The 22,201-nt window shown below is 46.6% G+C and overlaps 1 protein-coding gene across 3 annotated transcripts in view; it reads right to left on the bottom strand.

Annotated features, from left to right (window-relative positions):
* Luzp1 (leucine zipper protein 1) overlaps window positions 1-14,797 on the bottom strand; it is a 90,921-nt gene extending 76,124 nt beyond the window's left edge. For 2 of the 3 annotated variants that reach the window (XM_052177786.1, XM_052177785.1), the window contains exon 1: window positions 7,939-8,022. The gene's annotated coding sequence lies outside the window, so the exon portion shown is untranslated. Of the gene's footprint in view, window positions 1-7,938; window positions 8,023-13,542 lie in introns of those variants that run through there. The other variant, XM_052177787.1, reaches the window with a different exon arrangement.
* Between the last annotated feature and the right edge of the window lie 7,404 nt (window positions 14,798-22,201).

Below are 22,201 nucleotides of genomic sequence, written 5' to 3'. Positions count from 1 at the left end.
CAAAAGTCTGCTGAATCTAGTCAATCACTGTTCACTATTACCTAGTTCATTAAGAGAACTTGTCTCAAAATATGTGGAGATGAATCGAGGAAGACACCTGATACACACACACACACACACACACACAAAATACCCTCTACTAAGGACCTACCATATACAGTATTCAGTGAAATGATTAGAGGATTACTAATATAAACAACTTCTGAATACAAATTCTTTATCAAATAATGCAATTAAGACATAAGCTAGGCTCTTCCTGTAAGTGGCCAGAGGTGACCTGTGAAGATAGTTCACTATTCCCTTGACCCAGAAAACCCCACAAAAACCATGCAAATCAAGAGGTTCAAACCTTTGTGTTCACTTTAATAACACCCGGGAACCTGCCCAAGCCATTAAGGGTATGCATATGCACAAAGCCACCAAGTATCTGAAGGATGTCACTTTAAAGAAGCAATGTGTGGCATTCCAGCGGTATAATAGTGCAGTTTGTCGGTGCACCCAGGCCCAACAGTGGGGCTGGACACAGGGAATGGTGGCCAAAAGAGTGCTAAATTTTTGCTGCACATGCTTAAAAATGTAGAGAGTGATGCTGAACTTAAGGGTTTAGACGTAGATTCTCTAGTCATTGAACACATCCAGGTAAACAAGGCACCTAAGACGAACCAACGAACCGAGTTCATGGCCAGATTAACCCATACATGAGCTCCCCCTGCCATACATGAGCTTCTCCTCACTGAGAAGGAACATATTGTTCCAAAGCCAGAAGAGGAGGTTGCACAGAAGAAAAAGATATCCCGGAAGAAACTGAGGAAACAAAAACTCATGGCATGAGAATAAATTCAGCATAAAATAAATGCAGATAAAAAAATAAAAAAGATAAAAGCTCGTATGAGAGTTGAAGCAATGGCTCAGCAGTTAGGAATCTTAGCTGCTCTCCAAAGGATCAGAGTATAGCTACCAGTTCTGATGATGGAAAACAAAACTGTAACTCCAGCTCTAGGGGACTCCATACCCTCTTCTGGCCTGCAAGATCACCTGCACACATCTTACAACACCGACACACAGAAACATTAAAAAACAACATAATTTCTTAAAGATATAAGCTACTAAACTAACAGAAAAAAATGGCAAGTATTAGCCTTATAACTTGTAAGATTTTGGGGGGAGAGCCAGCATGGTGGCTACATGGGTAAAGGTGCCTGCTGCCAAGACTGGTGACCTGAATTAGGTCTCAGAAACCCACATAAAGGTGGAAAAGAAAGACAACTCCATGACTCTATAAAGTTGTCCTCTGACCCCCATCACACAAACATACAGGACATACACAGTAAATATGTTTTGTTTGTTCGTTTGTTTTTTGGGAGAGAGAACAAAATGGTACAGTGGATACAGACATTTTCTGCTAAGCCTAACAACTTGAGTTTGATCCCCAGGACTCACGGAGAAATATACCCCAAGTTGTTCTCTGGCCTCCATACATATACTGTGGTATATAAACATGGGCATGCAAACACATACACACTAAATGGAATTTGTTTTGTTTTTTGAGACTGGGTCTCATTATGTAACTCTGGTTGTCTTAGAACTCATTATATAGACCAGCTGGCCTTGAACTCACAAAGATCCACTTGCCTCTGCATCCAAATACTGGGATTAAACACATGCACCACTATACCCATCTAATTTTTTAAAATTTTTTAATATTTTTGATAAAGAAGCTTTTGATCCAACAAGATGAATTAGGATTAAGACAAGTCAGTATTATTTGCCAAGAACATAAGGAATATCAATAAAAATGCCATATAAAAAGGGATTTTTAAAACTTTTATTACATTTCTATTTATTTACTTTTTATGCATGTATGTGTGTGCATACATCTGTATGTCTGCATGCCATGGCATACATGTAGAGGTCAAAGGACAACTTATAAGAATTGTTGTTCTCCTTCCACTATATGGGTCCACTATACCAGATTTAGGCTGTTTAGGCTTAGTAGTAAACACTATCTGCTGAACCATCCCAACAGCACAGGAGACAATAAATTTACTAAGGCAAAGTCAGGATAACAGCAATGAGAAACAGCTAATTCTTGAAGAATAGAAATACTTGAAGAGTAAAGCAACAGGGACGACGTGGTGGTGGTGGTGGTGCATACCTTTAAGCCCAGCACTCAGGAGGCAGAGGCAAGTGTATCTCTGAGTTCAAGGCCAGCCTAATCTACAAAGTGAATTCCAAGACAGCCAGGGCAACACAGAGAACCCTGTCTAGAAAAACTAAAAAAAAAGGGGGGGGGGGGGTATGATACAAAAAAAAAAAAAATTGGACTTCATCCTGTTGAAGTATCATCCTTTTGATGATAGAAAAAGATGTTAACTTTGGGATGTAATTATTAAACATTTATTAAATACAATGTCATACTGTGCTAGATATTAGAGATACAAGAACAAAACAAATGACTTCTTTGCTCCTATGGCTGGAGTAGGAAGACAGATAATAATCATGCAAGCAGGTGTATCATTATAAATCATAATAGGTCCCACACAAAAAAAGCAACAAAAGCCAGTAATAGGGAATAACGGAGGACTAACAGGACAGGGTAGTGAGAAGTATCTCTGATACACAACATAAACTTAGGCTCTTGGGAAGCAAAGGCAGGTGTATTTCTGAGTTCAAGGTCAGCAAAGTTAGTTCCAGGACAGCTGTCTAAAACCCTGTCTCAAAAACAGCGACAACAAAAAACCAAAAACCTCTCCCAGAGAAGAAACAGGATGAAGTCCACTATCAAAAATTAATTTAAGGGCTGGAGAGATGGCTCAGTGGGTAAGAACATTGGCTGTTCTTCCAGAGGTCCTGAGTTTAATTCCCAGCAACCACATGGTGGCTCACAACCATCTGTAACAGGATCCGTTGCTCTCTTCTGTTGTGTCTGAAGAAAGCAACAGTGTACTCACATACATAAAATAAATGAATAATTCTTTTTTAAAAAAATTAATTTAAAGGAATTTTTTAAAAGAGCTGTTCCTGACTCTGGGAGGCAGAGGCAGAAGGATTTCTGAGTTCGAAGCCAGCCTGGTCTACAGCCAGGGCTATACAGAGAAGCCTTGTCTCCAAAAAAAAAAAAAGAGAGAGAGAGAGCTGTTTCTGGACAAATATGAGGACCAGCATTCAGATTCCAGCACCAACTTAAAAATCTAGAGGTTTCACAAATGCCACAATTCTCCAGTCAACCATGTATTGCTTAGTTCTTTCTCCCTTTCTTTTTTCTCCTCTTTCCAAATCTCGTTCTGTTTCTTCTCACCTGCTTACACACACACACACTTACACACACACACACACACACACACACACACACACACACACACACACACTTTCTATTTCTCTCCTCTCTCTCTCTCTCATTACTTCCTTAGCTATACAACCTGGGCTATATGAGACCCTGTCTCAAAACTCAAATTAAATAATTAAATAAGACTGTCCAGATAAAACAAAGCGAGGGCACAGGCCAAGTAGGAAGTTCCTGGATAACAAACTAGTGATGGGAACTTTGGATCATGTGTAAAGGGAAGGAGTGGCTCAAATAGTAAATGAATACAAAGTACTATACTTAAAAATAATAAATGCTGAGTATGAGGGGGAATTGTGCAATAAAAGATGAGCTACAAATTCGTTAGCACTGAGGCAGCATCTCTAGGAACTAAGGAGAGATGAAAACAACAGTATCAGGCCTTCTACACTGCAGCTCCAATTTTTACACAGTATCTTAAAGTGCGTTCTTTGAGCTACCCCCACTACACTAGAGTAGAATGAAATAAAGATTCAACCTGTCTGCCCCTCACAGGGTCTGGAAGTAACAGATCTGAGCTCAGCTCCCTCTTGTATAAAATGAGGATAATAACTACTTCATAACTATGAAGTAAGCTACTATAATTTTCTTCCTACAGTCACCCAAAATGTTGAGTAGTCTAGAGGGTATTTTAATTTAATTATTATTTCCTAATAGTACAAAGGCAGGAGGGACAATAGTTGATGCTAACAAGAGTTTCCATTCTCAGACAAACGCACAGATGGAAATGGAGGATTCTACAACATAAATAAAAGCAAGAGAGAAAGGAGAAAAATAATAAATAGAATTGTGGCTGCTTCTAGACTCTGGAATCTCAAAGCTCTGCAGAAAAGGTTTTAGCATTTCCTAAGACAGACTTGAGCTACAGCAACTTGAGTCAAGTTTAGTGACTCAAGAAAAGTATAAGGAAAGTAAAATTAGATATCTTCCCAGCAAGCCACAAGTTCTGCCTAATATATCCTCTCCTTTAAAAATATTGCCTAAAATAAGTCAGAGATCAATTTGTTACAGGTGGGAAGGCAAGACTTTCAAACATCTCACAGCATCTTTACCATTAAGTATTATGTGAACATGTTAACATTTCAAGGGGCTGGAGAGATGGCTCAGCTGTTAAAGAGTGCTGACTGCTCTTCCAGAGGACCCAGCTCAATTTCCCACACCCACATGGCAGCTCATAACTGTAACTCCAGTTCCAAAAGAACCAAACCCTCACACAAACATACATGCAGGCCAAACACCAATGCACATAAAAAAATTATTAAAAAACAAACACTCGGGTGGTGATGGCGCACGCCTGTAATCCCAGCACTCTGGGAGTCAGAGGCAGGCGGATTTCTGAGTTCGAGGCCAGCCTGGTCTACAGAGTGAGTTCCAGGACAGCCGGAGCTACACAGAGAAACCCTGTGTGTGTGTGTGTGGGGGGGGGGGGGGAGACAAAAAACCAACCAACCAACCAAACAACAACAACAACAACAAGAAACTATAGCCATGGTGGTGGCACAACACTTGGGAGGCAGATGGATCTCTGGGAGTTTGAGGGTAGCCTGGTCTACAGAATTCCAGGACAGCCAGTGCTACACAGAGAAACCCTGTCTTGAAAAAAACAAAAAAGTAAAATGAAACTTTAAACTAGGATTACTTTTAGCAAAAATACATCCTAAACTAAATGTACTTCTTTCCAAATATAAGCATTACTTCCTCTCTTATGCTCAGCATTAAATATTTAAGGTTTCCCTATTTCCTACCAAATTGGCATACAGATGCCCTAGGATTTATCCTGATTTCACAGTATAAAATCTAAGCACAGAAATCTAACCTTCCTTGGAATCAATCTGTTATCTGTTACCATTTCCTTAAAGTTTAAAAGAATAAAGGTAATAGTAATGAGTTCACAACTGTACAACTATATACCTAACATTGGCTAATTATATCTTATATAAATTATATATCAATAACATATACATTCAATCACTCAGCAAATAATTTTTCTGAGTGTCTATTATGTGCATCAAAATTTGTAACAAATCCTTCAGGTTGGATTATCTGACAGGCAGTGTGCTTTACTGAGTTAGTACTGTCCCAAAACTGTTACATGAAAATGTTTTAATTTCTGGATTCTGAGTGTCTCCTTAATGGTGGCCTCTACTGCAGGATCATTACAACTTTCTACCAAGTTCCATCATATAGATGAAATGTATGAACAACTTATACATCCGTTGTTTCACTCCAACATAAGCAGAACAGTAACCATCTACTGTATAAAGTACATATTTTTATATAGTCTTTGTACCAAAAACATGCTGCCAAAGTGTACTGACAACACTCAGGAAGAAGGCTATTTATTGGAAAATACTTGAGTGATTTACTCTAAGGACCTCAGTGACCCAGTGAACTGACTCAAAAATGCAGAAACTAAGTTTCTCAGTTCCCAAGGCAGCATGCATGGTGGAAGTAACTGTGGACCTTCCAAACTTACTTGATTTTTGAATTCCAGTACCACTTCTTACTACATGAGCTTGGGATAGTCACTTTTACATTCTGACCTTCAATTTGCTCAACTAGCACTTCAGAGACTTGAGTAATATATTCACCACTCAGCAGTATTACTGAATGACAACTCAACATTATTAGTTTCCTTTCTTGGTCTTTGGGCTTTAAAAAAAAATCAAGGAAGGCTAACTAACAATCCATGTTATAGGAACTAGAGAGAGAGCAAAGTGTTTAAGAACCCTTCTGGCTCTCCAGTAGACCAAAGTTCAGTTCCAGCACACATGTCAGGCATCTCTCAACCATAGCTGCCTATAACAAAAACTTGAGGGGATATCTGGTCTCAGAGAGCACCTGAACTCATGTGAACATTTCCACACACAGAAAGACAAATCATTTTTAAAATCCATGATGTTAGGGGATAGTCAGCTGTGAATCTACACTTCCTGCCTTCATAGTCCAATACATTCCTTACCCATCCCACTATTTCTAGTTTTTCAAACTTTAGCTATGTTTAGAAAAGTGATTTAATTTTAGAAACCTGGAAAATTCTTCCGAGTAAATTGTGCAAAACCTTAATCTGCCCCAAGGGGATATTCTGTGCAAAACAATTATTTCTAACAAGAGAAGAATTTTCTAAGGGGGTTACAGAATTTAACCACACAAATGCCACCAAAGCTGCACACAAAGTGACAGAAGGCAATCTGGAACACACTGTACAGATTTTCCCAGAGGAAATATCCTCCCCTCAGCTGGGGTTGCTAAATCTTCCTAGGTGATCTGAATTCTTCCCGGCTCTGTCACTAGTCCAGATCCTTAAGCCAGAACCACAGACAGCAGCTGGTAAAAAAGAAATACCCTGAACAAACCCCAATTCTCAAAAATATCTTCCAAATGGCACTGAGGTCCAGAGAGTTATTTTCTCCTCAATGGACAGAAAAGCCACCACGAGGCGCTCAGAAGCACAATCTTTTCCCCCAAGGTCATTCAAGTCAACGTAGGTGCGACAGAGAATCTGCAAGCTCCTCTGTTAAAGAACACTGCGGAGATTTTTTTTTTTTTTTGGAGGTGTGTGAAGGGGGGTGGGAGGTTGCCTGCTCTCTTCCCCTCTCCCACCCCGAAGTGTGAGCACCCGCCTCGGCATTTCCGAAACAAGCCACAACAAGCTCTGCAGTGTTAGGAAAGGGGCTGACGCGATGAAGAAACAGATGCTCCATAGCAAGATGGGTCTTTCTCCGCCGGCTGAGGCTCCTGCGAGGTAATTAGCAGAAACCGCAGGCACCTCGGAGAGGTCCCCACCGGGCTGCGGAACCCACCAGCCCCGCCGTGCCCGGGACGCCGGCTTCCCCTTGCTGGTCGCCTGGCCAGCCGCAGGCCAAAAGCGGCTCCCGAACCGCACTTCATTCCTGCGCTTCGGGAAGCCATGGCTCCCTTCCCTGCCGGGCCGCGGGGCGGGGTGCGCGCTGCGGAAAGTTCACCGCGGCGGCGGGAGGGGGCCGGCGGCTACCCGAGTGCCCCTGCAGATTCCACCATTAATTAGTCCTCGGGACTGTCGACTGGCAACTTAAACAAAGCGAATGCCTCGAATTCCTTCCCGGGCCGCGGCGGTCTGGCCGCGAGACGGAGCAGCGCGCCGGCGGGAGCCGCGCGGGCGGGCCGCAGCCCCGGGGCCGACAGCTGCGGACGCCCCGGGGCCGCCGCGGGCCTCTCCCCGTCCCCCGCGCGCCGCGTCCCGCACACCGGCCGCGGCCCTTCCTGTCCGCTCACTTCCTTCCTCCCGGCCCGCCGGCCCGCGGAGCACGGCGAGGACCCCGACGCCTCCCTAGCCGCCACAGCCGCGCTCGCCCTCACTCGGCGTCTCCCCAGTCTCCTCAGAAACGTCCCTCCCCCTCCTCAAGAAGAAAAAAAAATCTCCGAGTCTCTCCCTCCAACTCCGGCCACACTCTCCGGCTGGCCCACCGGAGACCTCCCCTTCTCGGCTCCGCTTCCAGAACCCGCGCGCACTTCCCACCGCCCCCGGGACACCCCGGCCGAGACCCCCCTCACCTCCGGCACACAAGCCGGGCCCCCGGGCCGCCCGCCTGACCACACTCCCGCCACCGCCTCACCTCCGCGGCTGCGGCCCGCGCTCCCGCCGCCGGATGATCCGGCGCTCCGCTCCCAGCGGCCGGCGCCTGCTCAGGCTCCCCCGACTGACAATGAGGGGCGGGGCCTTGTGTTGCGTCAGCGCTCCGGGGCGGGGCGGATGCTTGACCACGCCCCTTTGGACCTTTCTTAAGACCTCCTACTTCCAAACCCAGGTTTTGAACCCAGCCAAGTTTTCATTGCTTTCCTAGCTAGGTGCCCCGGACCTGGGCTAGGCTCCGAAGGAAACCAGACTTACAAGGCAAGACCGCACTCAAAAGGAATGCTTTCAGAGACGTTGGGAGGGTGCAGTAAAATCGTCTATGCACAGGGATTAGGGCCTGAAATGGAGTAATCGCTCGACCAAACACCCCTTACTCTTGTGAGTGTGGAGAAGGAACTGGGCGTGGCTCAGAGGTCATGACTTCTAGTCCCACTAACTTCACATTCATTCCTCATGTGCTGCCAGGAAAGTCCTTTCCCATCTATATTTCTTACTTTTTCCTATTTTAAAATGGGAATCGGCAGTGGCCAGATGGTCTCAAAAAGTCCCACCAATGCCTGCTATGTGCAAAGTACTAGGGTCCCCCCCCTCCCCCGGGGGGGGGGAGTGGACTTTGAAGGTAGCCCAGGACCCAAACCCTGGAGAGTACAGGCCACATCCAGAGACATTCTGTGGACGCCCTCCCACGCACTGGCACCCAGCAGCCTGCACAAGCCGAGGCACAGATGGCTAAGCTGCTTCCTCTCTGACTGCAGGAGTATGGTTGGTCTCTGGCAATTCCTCTTGGGTAAGCTCTTTATTGCCTATGGAACAAAGGCCAATTCCATGGCCTGGTATGCTCGCTTCCTACCTTCGCACACACACTCTAAAGTTTACCCAAACTTTCCCCAGCACACCCAATGCTTTCCCACATCCGGCCTTAGGCTTGTCACACACACACACACACACACACACACACACACACACCCGTCTCCTGCGCGCGTCCTCCTAGTCCCCCCCCCCCCAAGGCAAAGGCAAATCTTATTGGCTCTCAGTACCCGATGGCTTTGACTCCAGCTCTCACAGGGCCATGGATGCATCATAACTTGTATCCATTTGACCGCCAGCTGGGTGTGGTCGTGGTACATTCCTGTCTTTAATCCCAGCACTCAGGAGGCAGGTGCATTACTAGTGTGAGACAAGCTGGACTATGAATAAGAAAACATGTCTTAAAAAATAATACTATCCATGGCCGTGAGCGCTGGTAGGCAAATGCTGAGGAGGGTGAAACAGGAGAATCACATGCCTAGGGCTAGCCTGGAGTACCCTTTGGGGCTGGGGATACAATTCCGTTGGTTCAGCATTTGTCTAGTATGTGCAATGCACTGGCTTCAACCACAAACACTGCATAGACTGATATGGTAGCATATACCTGTAATTCTAGCACTCAGGAGGTAAAGCCAGAAATTTCAGGAATTTTACTGCAGAGACTGGCATAGTGGCAAATGCTTTTAATCCCAACACTTGGGAAAGCAGAGGCAGGCAGAGCTCTGTGAGTTGGAGGTCAACCTGGTCTACATAGTAAGTTCCAGGACAACCAGAGCTACATAGTGAAATCTTTTCTCAAAGAAAGAAAGAAAGAAAGAAAGAAAGAAAGAACGAACGAATGAACTGGGGAGATAGCCTGTTTGTTAGAGAATTTTGCAGAGGATCCAGGCTGCATCCCAGCACCACATGGAAGCTTACAACAATCTGCAGCCCCAGCTCCAAAGGATCTAATGCTCTTTTCGGGTCTTTGCAGGCACCAGGTACATACTTGGCACACATAAATACATGTAAGCAAAACACTCATCCACATAAAAATATTAATAAAAAAATAAAGTTTGTTGTTTTTGTTGATGTTTTCAAGGCAGGCTTTCACCGTGCAGCTCTGGCTATCCTGGAACTCAATCTGTAAGAGAGGCTGGCCTCAAACTCAGAGGTCTACCTCTGCCTCCTGAGTAAATAAATTTAAAACAAATTAATTTTTTTAAAAAGAAATTAAGGTCATCCTCAGCAAAATAGAGGTCTTGAGGCCATTCTGGGCTACATAATACTCTGTCTCTAATTAAATAAACAGACTTTTTATTTGTTTCTTAGTGATTTCTGGGCACAAGAATCCACTTTTTTTTTCTTTTTTTTTTTGGTTTTTTTCAAGACAGGGTTTCTCTATACAGCCCTGGCTATCCTAGAACTCAATGTAGACCAGGCTGGCCTCGAACTCAGAAATCCACCTGCCTCTGCCTCCCAAGTGCTGGGATTAAAGGTGTGCGCCACCACTGCCCGGCTCAACCCACACATTTTTTTGTGAAACTTGAGTTGTGATGTGGCAAATCTATTTCCCAGCTCACAGGAGTTCACTGAGCCTCGGTTCCTCCATCTGTGAAATGAGAATGATTAGATGACCCGTGTGGCATTTGTTTAGATTTGGCAAACTAGCTCAATGATAGAGCATTTGCCTAGCAAGCACAAAGTCCTGGGTTCGAGTCCCAGCCCCAAAGGATTAATTAGTTAATTAGTTGATTAATTAAATGTGATAAGCCAAGCATAGTAATACATATCTGTAATTTCAATACTTGGGAAGGACTATGAGTTTGTGCATAGCCTGGACCACACAGTGAGATGCTGCTTCTGAAAATAAGAAAAATCAATGATACTATATAGAAACCACCAGGCACAAACAGTGTGATTATCATTATTTTCAAAATTACCACCATCAATGATATTTCTGGCTTCTAACATCACACAGTATCTTTGTGATGACCCACCCAGTCACCAGGCTGGGAGGTACAGGCCTGAAACCATAGGAGTTCAAGACCAGAGTGGGCCACATGACATTGTTAAGAACCTGTCTCAGAAAGGAAGAAGAAAGAGAGAGAGAGAGAAAGAGAGAGGGAAAGGAATGGAAAGGAAGAAAGGGAAAGAAAAAAAGGAATGGGAAAAGAAAAAATTCACCCAGTCATTTCGTAGGGGAAGACCTCTAGGGTTTGACAGAAGGAAGAGATTTACTGAATGAGGCCATTAGAGCAGAAACCAGTTCCCCAGTGCCCAGACCCCAGGTGGATTCTGCAGGCCCCAGGGCATGTGTCTTGGCACACCTCCCAGTTGACAGCTGCAAGTTCTCTCTACAGGTTTTTGCAGCAGAAGTGACCTGTTTCTGCTCTATGCCTCCTCACAGAGAGATGAATGTGTGTTAGGCTGGCCTTAACTTCTCCATGGTCTTTCAAAAGAACCACAGCAAGGCACTGGACATTTCCAGAACATCAGTCTGTGGGAAGAGGGGAAGGGCTTCTGATTGATTTCCTGTGTTACAGATAGGCAAATAGCTGTCCTGAAATGCCTGGGCTAGTCCCCAAGGGCCCCTAAAACTTGCGGTTTATTTTTAGACTAGGAGATTCAAAAATGCTTCTTCCCATGAAAAATAAGCTTGATCACACGCTTGCTTCAGACACAGAGGGGACCTTTCCTGAGCCCTCTATCTGTTGACTCAGACTTACAGCACTGAAAACATTCAGAAGGGGGAACCAAGCATGTACTGGGACAGCTGGAGTGTTCATGGCCCCATCAGCCACTTACTAACTCATTCAAAGCAAAAGCTTTGAAACTGTAAAAAACAACAAAACTCTGGAACGGAACAGATCAGGAGTCACAACATGATTCCACCGCTTATCAGCTCTGAAACCTCAGACTTCCAAATCTCTGCACCTCAGGTTCTCATCCTCAAGATGAGAATAATAGCGTGTACCTACCACAGTGATTTTTGTAGATTGAATGAAGGAGTGTGTGGAGGAACTGTTAGAGCTTAGCCAGCCAGCCTGGTCTACATTTGAGTTCCTGGATAGCCAGGGCTACATAGACAAACTCTGTCGTGGAAAACAACAACAACTTAGCACTCTGTTCATGCTAGGAAGTGGTAGTTGGTGTGTGTGTGTGTGTGTGTGTGTGTGAGAGAGAGAGAGAGAGAGAGAGAGAGAGAGAACTGAACCCAGGCCTTCACGCATGCTAGACATGTGCTCTGCTATTGAGCTGAATCCCTGGGCTGCTGTCACTATTTCACCATGCCCTCCCAATAAGTGTCTCATTCATTGGCCTCTAAGACCTAACAACAGCCCTGTTCTCAAGGAGCCTGCAGTAAAATGAACTTGTTGGTGTGACTAGGCAGGAGCAGGTGTCTGCTGAGTGTTGTTAGCTGCAAGAGTCACAGAATCGCAGGTGTACTTGAAGCCTATACAGCTGCAGCACACATCAGCAGAAAGTGCCCGTGCCAAGTGTGTGTAGTGGTGAGGAAGTCCCAAAGGTAGCTGGGTGTGGTGTCACATGCCTATAATCCTAGCACTCCAAAGGCAGAGGCAGAAGTGCTAGCCTGAACTACATAAGACACCTTTTCCAAAATAAAAAAAACAAAAAGTTCCACAAATCCCACCCATTTTTGGTGAGGTCCCAGTAAATGCTCCGAAATATAGAATTCTTTGCCAATGACTCAGGATCCCAGCAACCAAATATTCATTCATTTATAGTAAGAGCTTCAGCCCAGAGGAAAAAAACTAAGATTAGAATTTTAGGAGCTGGAGCTGAAGTCCATGGCAGAGCACATGCTGAGCCTTTGCAAGGCCTGGGATTTTATGCACCACAGATATACAACTGTGGTGCGGGGCAAGCACTGTGTGTGGCGTGGGCACTGTGTGTGGCATGGTTGGGGGAGGGCACAAATCCCCAGCTATGCCACTTACCAACTTCAATCTTTACCCGGTCCACCAACTCAAATATGAATCTCTTCTGGAAGCATCCTCACAGACACATCTAGAAAAGATCTGGGCATCCAGTCCCCCTGGTCATACAGACACAGAGAAGTCAGAGCTCACACTGTGGGATGTCCCCTCCCCCACCCTATGCAAAAAAAACAGCAAGATGTCAGCTCTTGTGTTTCTAAACTTGCACTTTCAATTTCCCTCCGTGATATCTTCCTGCAATTTATTTTTTTTTTACAAGCAGCACGTATTACTGTGTCATCAGAAAATAAGGCTGTAAAAGCCTATATAACAAGAATGCTAATCAAGCTAGAGTTGGCTCACCTTTGTTGGTCTGCAAACAATAAATTATACTGCAATAATGAATGAGGCCAGGAGCAAAGTCTCCTAGGGATCATGGAAAGTGAGAGCAGGGAGGGAGGAAGCCACCCTCCATCTGCCTGCTAGCCTCCCAATGGCGTGGTTGTTAGTCCTTTCACGATCCAGGACTCCCACACTGCACCCGGTTTACTGCTTACTGTGTGATCTTGAGTAGGTTCCTTAGCCTCTCTGAGCTTCCGGGCCATGTCCTCTTTAAGAAGTCTTTCAACTCTAAACTCAGTTAGGCTCCCCCACCGCATCCCCCTAGCCCTCACAGCACATGGCCTGATTCATTCCACAAGCACCTATGCACCCTTTAGCATAAACTTAAGAATCACAAGTGGTAAGTACTTTTACACCAGCTATCTGGTCATGTTAATAGGAAGCCTTTATTACTCTTTCTAGCTTAGGAAAACAGGCTTAGAGGGGAAGCAAGTCAAAGAGGCAACGTTCCTTACCTAAAATCACCAGTTTATTTGGACCTAAACCCAAAGTGGTGCGCATCAATAGCCGAGTCCATGAAGCTGAGGATTTAGCTCAGTGGTCATCAGAGCACACACAAGGCTTTGGGGCTCCGTCTTCAGCGCAGCTCCCCGCCTCAAAAAGGGGAGGAGGGCTTGCTTGAACAAGTCAGTGAAGTCTTCATCAATTCCCCCACCTCCTTAGGATAAAAACCTCCGTCAGTCTTCACTTCATGCAAACTAAATACTTTGTACATTGTGGTGGAAATGAGATCCATTATCCCAGCACTCTAGGGACCGGGTGTCACTCACCTCTGTCTTTCTGGCTGCTCCCCCTTTAGTGTTTATCTCCAGGGCTGTTTAACCCCTGTTAGCACACACTTAGGAACATCTTCTTTGCACAGCCAGTTTCATTCCCCTCCCTATCCAGTCTGGGACCTCCCTGAAGATAGGAATGGTGGTTCGTCATTTCTGGTGTTTTTCCACCTTTTATGCGGCATCTGGTACGCATCCCTTCGCTATAACAAATGGCTGCATGTTTAACGTGTGTCAGCGCTACAGCTACAGTCTTACTTTAGCGAAGGTCCCAATCTTCCTGGACTTTGGGGCTTCTGAAGCAGAAAGACAGGGCACCGAGTAAAAACTGTTTAATAATATTAGCACTAAGTGATGCAAGGAATCAGGCCATGTGCTGTGAGGGCTAGGGGGATGCGGTGGGGGAGCCTGAGTTTAGAGTTGAAAGACTTCTTAAAGAGGACATGGCCCGGAAGCTCAGAGAGGCTAAGGAACCTACTCAAGATCACACAGTAAGCAGGAAAGCTTGGATTTAAGCCTGGGAATGACTGATTGCAACGCCCGGGCTATACTAGAAAGCACCGCCCTTTTATGTCCTCCATCTTTTTTCTTCCTTGGCTCTCATTGGTGAAAAGGGATCACGTCTGCCCATCACAGTAGTCTTTAGGTCCCGAACAGTTTTTGAGATTTCCATCATTAAGAAACTAAATCTCTGGGCGCCAAGCACAAGTTGAAACTCAAAGAGCCACCCGGAGTCTAACGCCAGCGGGTCCAGCCATAGCCCAACGACCCGGGGGAGAGCTCACCCACACACCCTAAGCAGGTCACCCCCTCAAAGCGAGCTCTGGGTCGGCGCCCTCCTTCCCTGCACCCAGGGCGCGGTGGTGCCTGCAGGATCCCGGCCACGCGGCTGCCGCACTGACGCAGGGATGGGGCTGCGGCAGAGGCGTGCGGCGGCGGTGACAACTCGCTGCACCCAGGGACGCCGCGCTGCAGCAGCTCCGGCTTTTCCCACCCACGGGCAGGGCGTTCCCGCCAGCGCGCTTCCTGCAGCCGAAGGACGGGGCGGAGGGCCCCGGGGCCTGGCAGGCCGGGTTCCTGGCTTTCTCTGCCGTTTCCTGAGCCGGACGACCGGGGGATGGGACCTGCGGCACAAAGCTCCTTCTCCGGAACGCGGCCAGGAAGCCGCATCTTGTGAACTCGGGGTCCTCCTCTGCCGGGAACGCGCGGGTGTGTGTGTGTGTGTGTGTGTGTGTGTGTGTGTGTGTTTATGACAGTCCTTGGAATGGGGCAAGAGGCCACACACATATCCCAGGGAGGCAGAGTCCACAATGCGGCCAGATTCCAACCGCCTGATGTCAGCCTGTTAACTCCATCCTTCGGATGAGAACAGTGAGGCTGACCGACGAGGGTTGAGCACCGGGCTGTGGACGAGAATTCGAGGACAATTTATAGGATCCATTCTAACTCGGATCGTCCTGATTATCGCAATAGACTTTACCCACTGGGCCGGGAATCTGACAACCAGAGAAGTCATGTGGTTTCTTCCTCACACAGCTAAGACTCCAGCCTTCTGCTTCCAGACCTCAGGCCGGTCCATTCCTGCACTGGCCCCCTCGGTGTAGTTTAGTAAACTTCAGGTTAAGACCTTAACTCATTTGTTATGAGTCCCCCCCCCCCCCCAAATGCCCACCCAGAACTCGGCACAAAGCAGTTCTCTCAGAAAAGACCACGGAACTAGGCAACCAAGCTAAAAAGTTCAGGTATCCTTGCTTGACTCTTTCCTATGACCTTAAAAGCTAGTGAAGATTCAGTCTCTCTTTGACTCTTTCCTATCAGTGAGTGTTCTCCATATTTCCTTCCTATGGGGACAAAAGTTTGGTTTAAACTGCAAATGTAACACCAGTTGATGGCTCGTCCTTAAAATGACTGCCGCGCAATCGTGAGGACCTGACTTCCAAACCCCAGCACCCACAAAAAAAAAAAAAAAATGCTGGATGTGGCCCTAGTGCAGTGGTTCAAGCCTTTAAGCCCAGCACTTGGACATTTGAATCACTGAATTCAAGGGCAGCCAGGTCTACAGAGAGAGTTCCAGGGCAGCCCGGGCTGCACAGTGAGACAGCCCCTGTATCCAAAAAAAAAAAAAAAAAAAAAAAGACAACCCAGCTGATGTAATGTGATTCCAAGCCTGTAAACCTATCACTGGGAGGTAGAGACAAATACCTGACCGTCATTGGCTAATCAGCTTAGCTAAGCCAATGAGCTTCCGTTTTCGTGAGGGACTCTATCTCTATAGCTACTGGTGGTGCGACTGAGGAGGGATGTTGACTTTTGGCCTCCATATGTGCACACAACATTTTTTTTAATGTAAATGCTCCGTGTGTATGTGTCAGAGAGGCTTCTATGCACACGAAGCTGCTACGCACACATGCTCTGGAGGCCAGAGGTCAACATCCTCAATTGCTTCCCACTGCCATTTTTCCTTTAAGATCTGTCTGTCTGTCTGCCTACCTACCTACCTATCTACTTATTTAATGTATATGAAGGCTCTATCTGCATGTACACCTGCATGCCAGAAGAGGGCATCAGATCTCATTACAGATGGTTGTGAGCCACCATGTGGTTGCTGGGAATTGAACTCAGGACCTCTGGAAGAGCAGCCAGTGCCTAGCCATCTCTCCAGCACCACCCCCTTTCTTTTCTTAAGATTCATTTATTTTTTTAAAGTGTGTGTGTGTGTGGGGGGGTGTGTGGGTGTGTGTGTGGGTGTGTGAGAGAGAGAGAGACAGAGAGACAGAGAGACAGAGAGACAGAAAGACAGAGAGACAGAGAGAGAGAACTGTGCAGGTATGTTTGAGGCCAGAAGAGGGTATCAAATTCCTGGAACTTTAGTTACAGATTTCTGTGAGCTGCCGTGTAGAGCTGGGAACTGAACCCAGGTCCTCTTCAAAAGCAGCCAGTGCTCTAAGCAATAAACAAACTCTCTAGGCTCTCTCCTCGTTATTTTACTTTATATTATTTTATTGAGACAGGGTCTTTTCGCTGGACATAAAGCTCTGTAATCCAGACAGGCCAGCTGGCCATTGAGCTCTACAGAGCCATCTCCCCAGCGCTGAGATGCTGAGATTATAGTAACACAAATGACATTTACCTACTGAGCCATCTCCCCAGCCTGAAATGCTTTTACCCATGGTTCCTCAAAAGTAAGGCAAGGTCACTTTCCCACTTGTGGCCACTCTACACCCATATATACATGACCTGGACCTGTGTCAGCTGTTCACCAAAGATGCTCCCCCTCCAGGTTTAGAGCTGTTTCAGAGAAAACAGCCCAGACTACATTTTTTCCAGCCTGTCTTGCAATTATGTGCAAATATGTGACTCTTTCCTACCAAGGGGACAGTGGCAAGGATGACGTGGCACCACATCCAGGCCAACGTGGTTAAGAAGTATGCATGTGCTCTCCCATCTACCAAGCGAATGCCAACACCAGAGTGACCTTGGAAGTCACACACTGAACGTGGCAGAGCCTGAATCAGTCTGGGTTTTACTCCATCCCTACGCTGGCCAGGGCATACATTGGAAGAGATTCCAGGCTTTTTTTTTTTTCTACTTTTTCAAATATATGTGCAGTGTGTGTGTGTGTGTGTGTGTGTGTGTGTGTGTGTGCAGTTGCTGGCATTTATATAGAGCCCTGGGTATCTTTTTCCATCACTCTCCACCTTAGATATTGAGGCAAGGTCCCCCACTATACCCAGGGCTCCCTGATTTTGCTCCTGTAGCTTACTGGCTTGCCCTGAAGATGCCATCTTCTCTTCCCTGTCTTGGGATTCTAGCTAGATTTCCATGTCCACCTGTCTCCCGAGTGGGCTGGGTTCAAGAGGTCCAAACTCCTCTCAGATTTCACTCCTCATGCATGTAGCAAGCGCTTTACCCACAGAGCCACTGGGAGAGATTCCTTCTAGTCAAGCACTGCGATGTCAAGGTTGGTCTGCTACAGCTCTAGCATCATTTCATGAATTTGAAGGATGCAGCGCTAACTCATGCAGAACTGTAAAATGCAGAGGACTTTCACTGCTCTAGCCCTGGAAGCCGCTCAGAGACACTCACCCTGCATTACTGTGACCTGCGGGCTCGGCCAGTCGGAAGGTCCCCAGTCATCTCTTAAATGTCTTATGTCCTGCCTGCCCATTCCAAAAAGGATTTGGAGGTGGTTTCCACGGCAGCCTAAAGACCATTTGATCAATAATTAAAGAGCAGGCATCAAGGAATGATGAATGCCTGGGCAGAAGGCCAGGGGAGAAGGAAGGAAGAAACATGAAATTCTGAATACAGCAGCGAGCGGATGGAAAGTTTTCTAAGGACAGGGACTGTGATAGAACCCAAAAGCATGGCTCTGAGCTTCCTGGCAGTCAAAGCAAAGAGGGAAACAGGATGTGCTTCAAATTGTATAGGAAGTAGTCAACGTGGTTAAGTGCACAGACCCTGGAGACAGTGTTATGTTAATTAAGTAGCTTTATTTTTTTTTCCTGGTGCTGGAAATTGAATGTAGAGCCTTCCTACTACCAGACAAACTCCCTATCTTTGAGCTATGTGATTTTGAAACCCAATTCTTCCGCTCACTAGTCATACGACCACCGTCAGAAATTCTTAAACTTTTACTCTTCAAGCCCCTTTCTTTGGAGTCATTTGGGAAGGTGAACTGAGTCAAGGAAGGGGTCTGAGGCTCTCAGAGGCGGCCTGGCATGAGGGGCATTGTGTATGAGATTCACCTTCGGCTTGGTAGCACGAGCCTGGCATGTGCACGTGGGGTTCTGGGTTCCCTTTCCAGCCCCTCCTCTCCCCAAAGAAGTTTTTCTTTTTGATATGACTGGAAGAATCAGGCCAGTGATTTGGGAAAGATTCCCGTCTTCCTGTGCTAAATTCTCTCTGGCAGGTGTCATACGACGACAACACTCAGTGCTGCCAAGCTGACAACTGCTGTGCCTTGTGTTAAGCATTTTTCTCTTAGTGGCTTTTTGACCTAGTTCCACTTGCAGGATAATTCTAGGTGCTGGGCCAACCTTGGGCTCTAAGTGCACTGACCTATCCACAGGCTAAGTAAATGTAGATCCATACACACACACACACACACACACACACCACACACGGGTGAACTTTTCCCAGCCTTGGTTTCCCCACTCATACAATGGGGTGAGTATTAAGCAGGGTGGGCCTTCCTCACTCAGGGGCGGAAATGAGCACTGAGAGAACGCACACAAAGGGCTGGATCGAACTCAGTGGTAAGGCGCCGCTTGCTCAACGCGTCTCATGAAGCCTTGGGCTCAAGTTTCCAGTATGTCAAAAAAGAAAGAGAGAGAGAGAGAGAGAGAGAGAGAGAGAGAGAGAGAGAGAGAGAGAGAAATGTAGAAGCTGGAGATGTAGAGAGATAGTGTGGCAGTTAAGAACACTTGGTAGATAACCATTAGGACCTGAGTTCAGAACCCGGCATGCACATTAAAAAAAAAAAATGGCTGGGGTTTTCTGGTAGCCAGCCTGGCTCAGTGAGAGATCCTGTCTCAAAGAAATAAGGCAGAGGAGAAGAGAGGACAGGCATCTGATACCTTCCTCTGGTGTCTGTACAAGTACTGACATGTGTGTACATATGCATGTACACACACACACACAAAACACACATATACAAAAACAAAGGATTTTAAAGAAAGAAAAGAAAGCAGGGATATATACAAGACCTTTATCGTAGTAACTGGGATCAGAGGCAACCTTCAGTACACAAGCACAAAACGAGAGAGAGCAAACGGGAAGGAGAGCAGACACTCTCTCCTTGAGACCTGGCCTGGAAAGACATTTTGAATGTTTCAACAAGGGAACAGCCACAACACCTTCCTTCAGAAGGTGGCTCTGGACTAACCAGATTTTTTCTTTGCCTTTGGCTAGAATTCCCTTGGCCTAATTCCATGTGCTCTCAGCCTGAGGCTGACCTAATTTGAAACCCACCCAGGTTTAAGGAGTTTCTTCCAGGCCAGAGAGCCAAGATGCCCACCTACATAAGCCTAGATTCTCTGAGGGATGGAGAACATAAAACTCCCCTTTTCTTGGGTGTTCTCTGACCCCTCCCCCAACACACAAGAAACATGCTGAGCCCTTGTCATGGTTTGAAAATGCTTGGCCCAGGGAGTGGCACTATTAGGAGGTGTGGCCTTGTTGGAGTAGGTGTGTCCCTGTGGATGTGGCTTTAAGACCCTCATCCTAGCTTCCTGGAAGTTGGTATTCTGCTAGCAGCCTTCAGATGAAGACGAGAACTCTCAGCTCTGCCTGCACCATGCCTGCCTGGATGCTGCCTTGCTTCCTGCTTTGAGGATAATGGACTGACCCTCTGAACCTGTAAGCCAGCCCCCATTTAATGTTGTTCTTTATAGGAGTTGTCTTGGTCATGGTGTCTGTTCACAGCAGTAAAACCCTTACTAAGACAGCCCTACTCACACAACCTTGTCCAAGGCCTCAATCATATTTTACTTTTTATATTTGATTTATTATTGCTGTGTGTGTATGTTGGGGGGGGTGTGCATGCCACAAAACATGTGTGAAATTAGAGGACAACTTTGTGGGGCCAGTTACCTCCACTTTATGTGAGTTTTGAGGATCCAATCCAGGTCACCAGGTCCCTGCTGAGCCATCTCCACAGACCTATAACCACATTTTACAGATACAGAAGCTGAGGCTTGGATTACCAAATTGACTTGGCCGTGCTAACACAGCCAATAATTAGCTGAGTTGGCACCTGAAAGAGATGTTTACCACGGGTATGGTATGTGTCCTTAAGGAATGCCCTTCCTCACCTCCCCAATCTTAGCCATTCTCTCTCTCCTCTCTCTCTCTCTCTCTCTCTCTCTCTCTCTCTCTCTCTCTGTGTGTGTGTGTGTGTGTGTGTGTGTGTGTGTATGGATATCAAGGATCTTCTAGGATATACCAGCTGGAGAACAGATCTCCTTGGCTCAGGGGAGTCCCCTAGCCTGTGAGAACTGTCACCTAACCAAGGGATGAGGTGGGCATTTCACTGGGGTACTCCCAGGCCCACGGGAAGGTCTGGGTGGATGGAAAATTAACCCCAGGTGTCATTGCCCTATGCAGCCTGCAGCGCTTTTGTGCTCAGAGTCTTGGTTAAGCCGCTGTCTCTCCAGACTTCTCCACCTCCCTTCCTCTGTCTTCCCACAGCTCAAGTGATGGATCTCAGCTCCCGTCTAGCCAGCCTCCCGAATAATCTTCAATAGCTCCCTGTTCCTCCGGGGTTAAAGTTGAAAGCAGATTGTTTGAGTCCCCAAGGTCCTGCCTACTTTTCATTCAATCCTCCCATCCTTTCTTCTAGGACCCCCTCAATCCTGGCTCACCCTCCCCCACCCCTAGTATCTCAAACCGTTCGAAGTTTCTAGCCTCAAGTCTTTGAACTTAACAGTTCCATGTGCAGTGTGAGAGGAACAGAAGTCCCGATTGAGCTGCAGGGCTAAGCTGAGTTCTGGAGGTGTCAGACCCATTAGTAACCCCCAGGCTTCCAAGAGTGGTGGCAGACACTTCAGCCATCTGGTAGGTCTTCACTACTGGTGGCCACCAACCACCTAGGGAGAGCGCCAAAACCTGGAGCTCTCTGCAGAGCCTAGGAAATGAGGATCTCATCTCGGACCCCATTTGGTGTGCCAGCACAACTCTCTCCAGCTGCTGAGAACGTTTCCAGAGGCAAAGATTTCCTACCCTGTCTGCTGGAGTCTATTTCCTAGGGTTTATGGTCACCTTCCGCTTCTTCCGAGGTCAGGCCGAATTCGCTTCTGAGAGTGTCTGCAATGCATACCTTAGAAACCTGGTCAGGCCGAATTCGCTTCTGAGAGTGTCTGCAATGCATACCTTAGAAACCTAAGTGCTGTCCCAGAACAGGCAGAGGCTTGCTGCTCCTTCCCGGAGAAAAATTATGCCAGAGGAAGGCAGTTTGCCCACCCTTCTTTCTGCATTATTTCCTGATGCTTCTGCGCCACCTGGTGGACATATGTAGAGTGGACCAGGATTTAGGAGGAGGGCAACGCCTTATTCAAACTTCTGGAGGGCAGATGTTTCCAATTGGATTCTGTCCTATGATGGGATCTCAGACTTGTACCTCTCAGGATTAGGTTCACTTTTCAGAAAAAGGGCAGGAAGGGAATAAGTCCTTCTAGCTAGGACGCAGCCAAGGCCCGTGTCATTTTGTCAGATAGCTCAGTGGTTAAGCACACTGGCTGCTTCTCCAGAGGGCTTGATGCCGGGAACCTACTCGGCAGCTCACCAACATCTGTAACTCCAGAGGATTTAATTTCTCTCTGGATTCCTTGGCCACAATATA

The sequence above is a fragment of the Apodemus sylvaticus genome, chromosome 3, assembly GCF_947179515.1.
Source record: "Apodemus sylvaticus chromosome 3, mApoSyl1.1, whole genome shotgun sequence".
In the NCBI taxonomy this organism is placed as follows: Eukaryota; Metazoa; Chordata; class Mammalia; order Rodentia; family Muridae; genus Apodemus; species Apodemus sylvaticus.
This window is presented reverse-complemented; position numbering and strand designations above follow the sequence as displayed.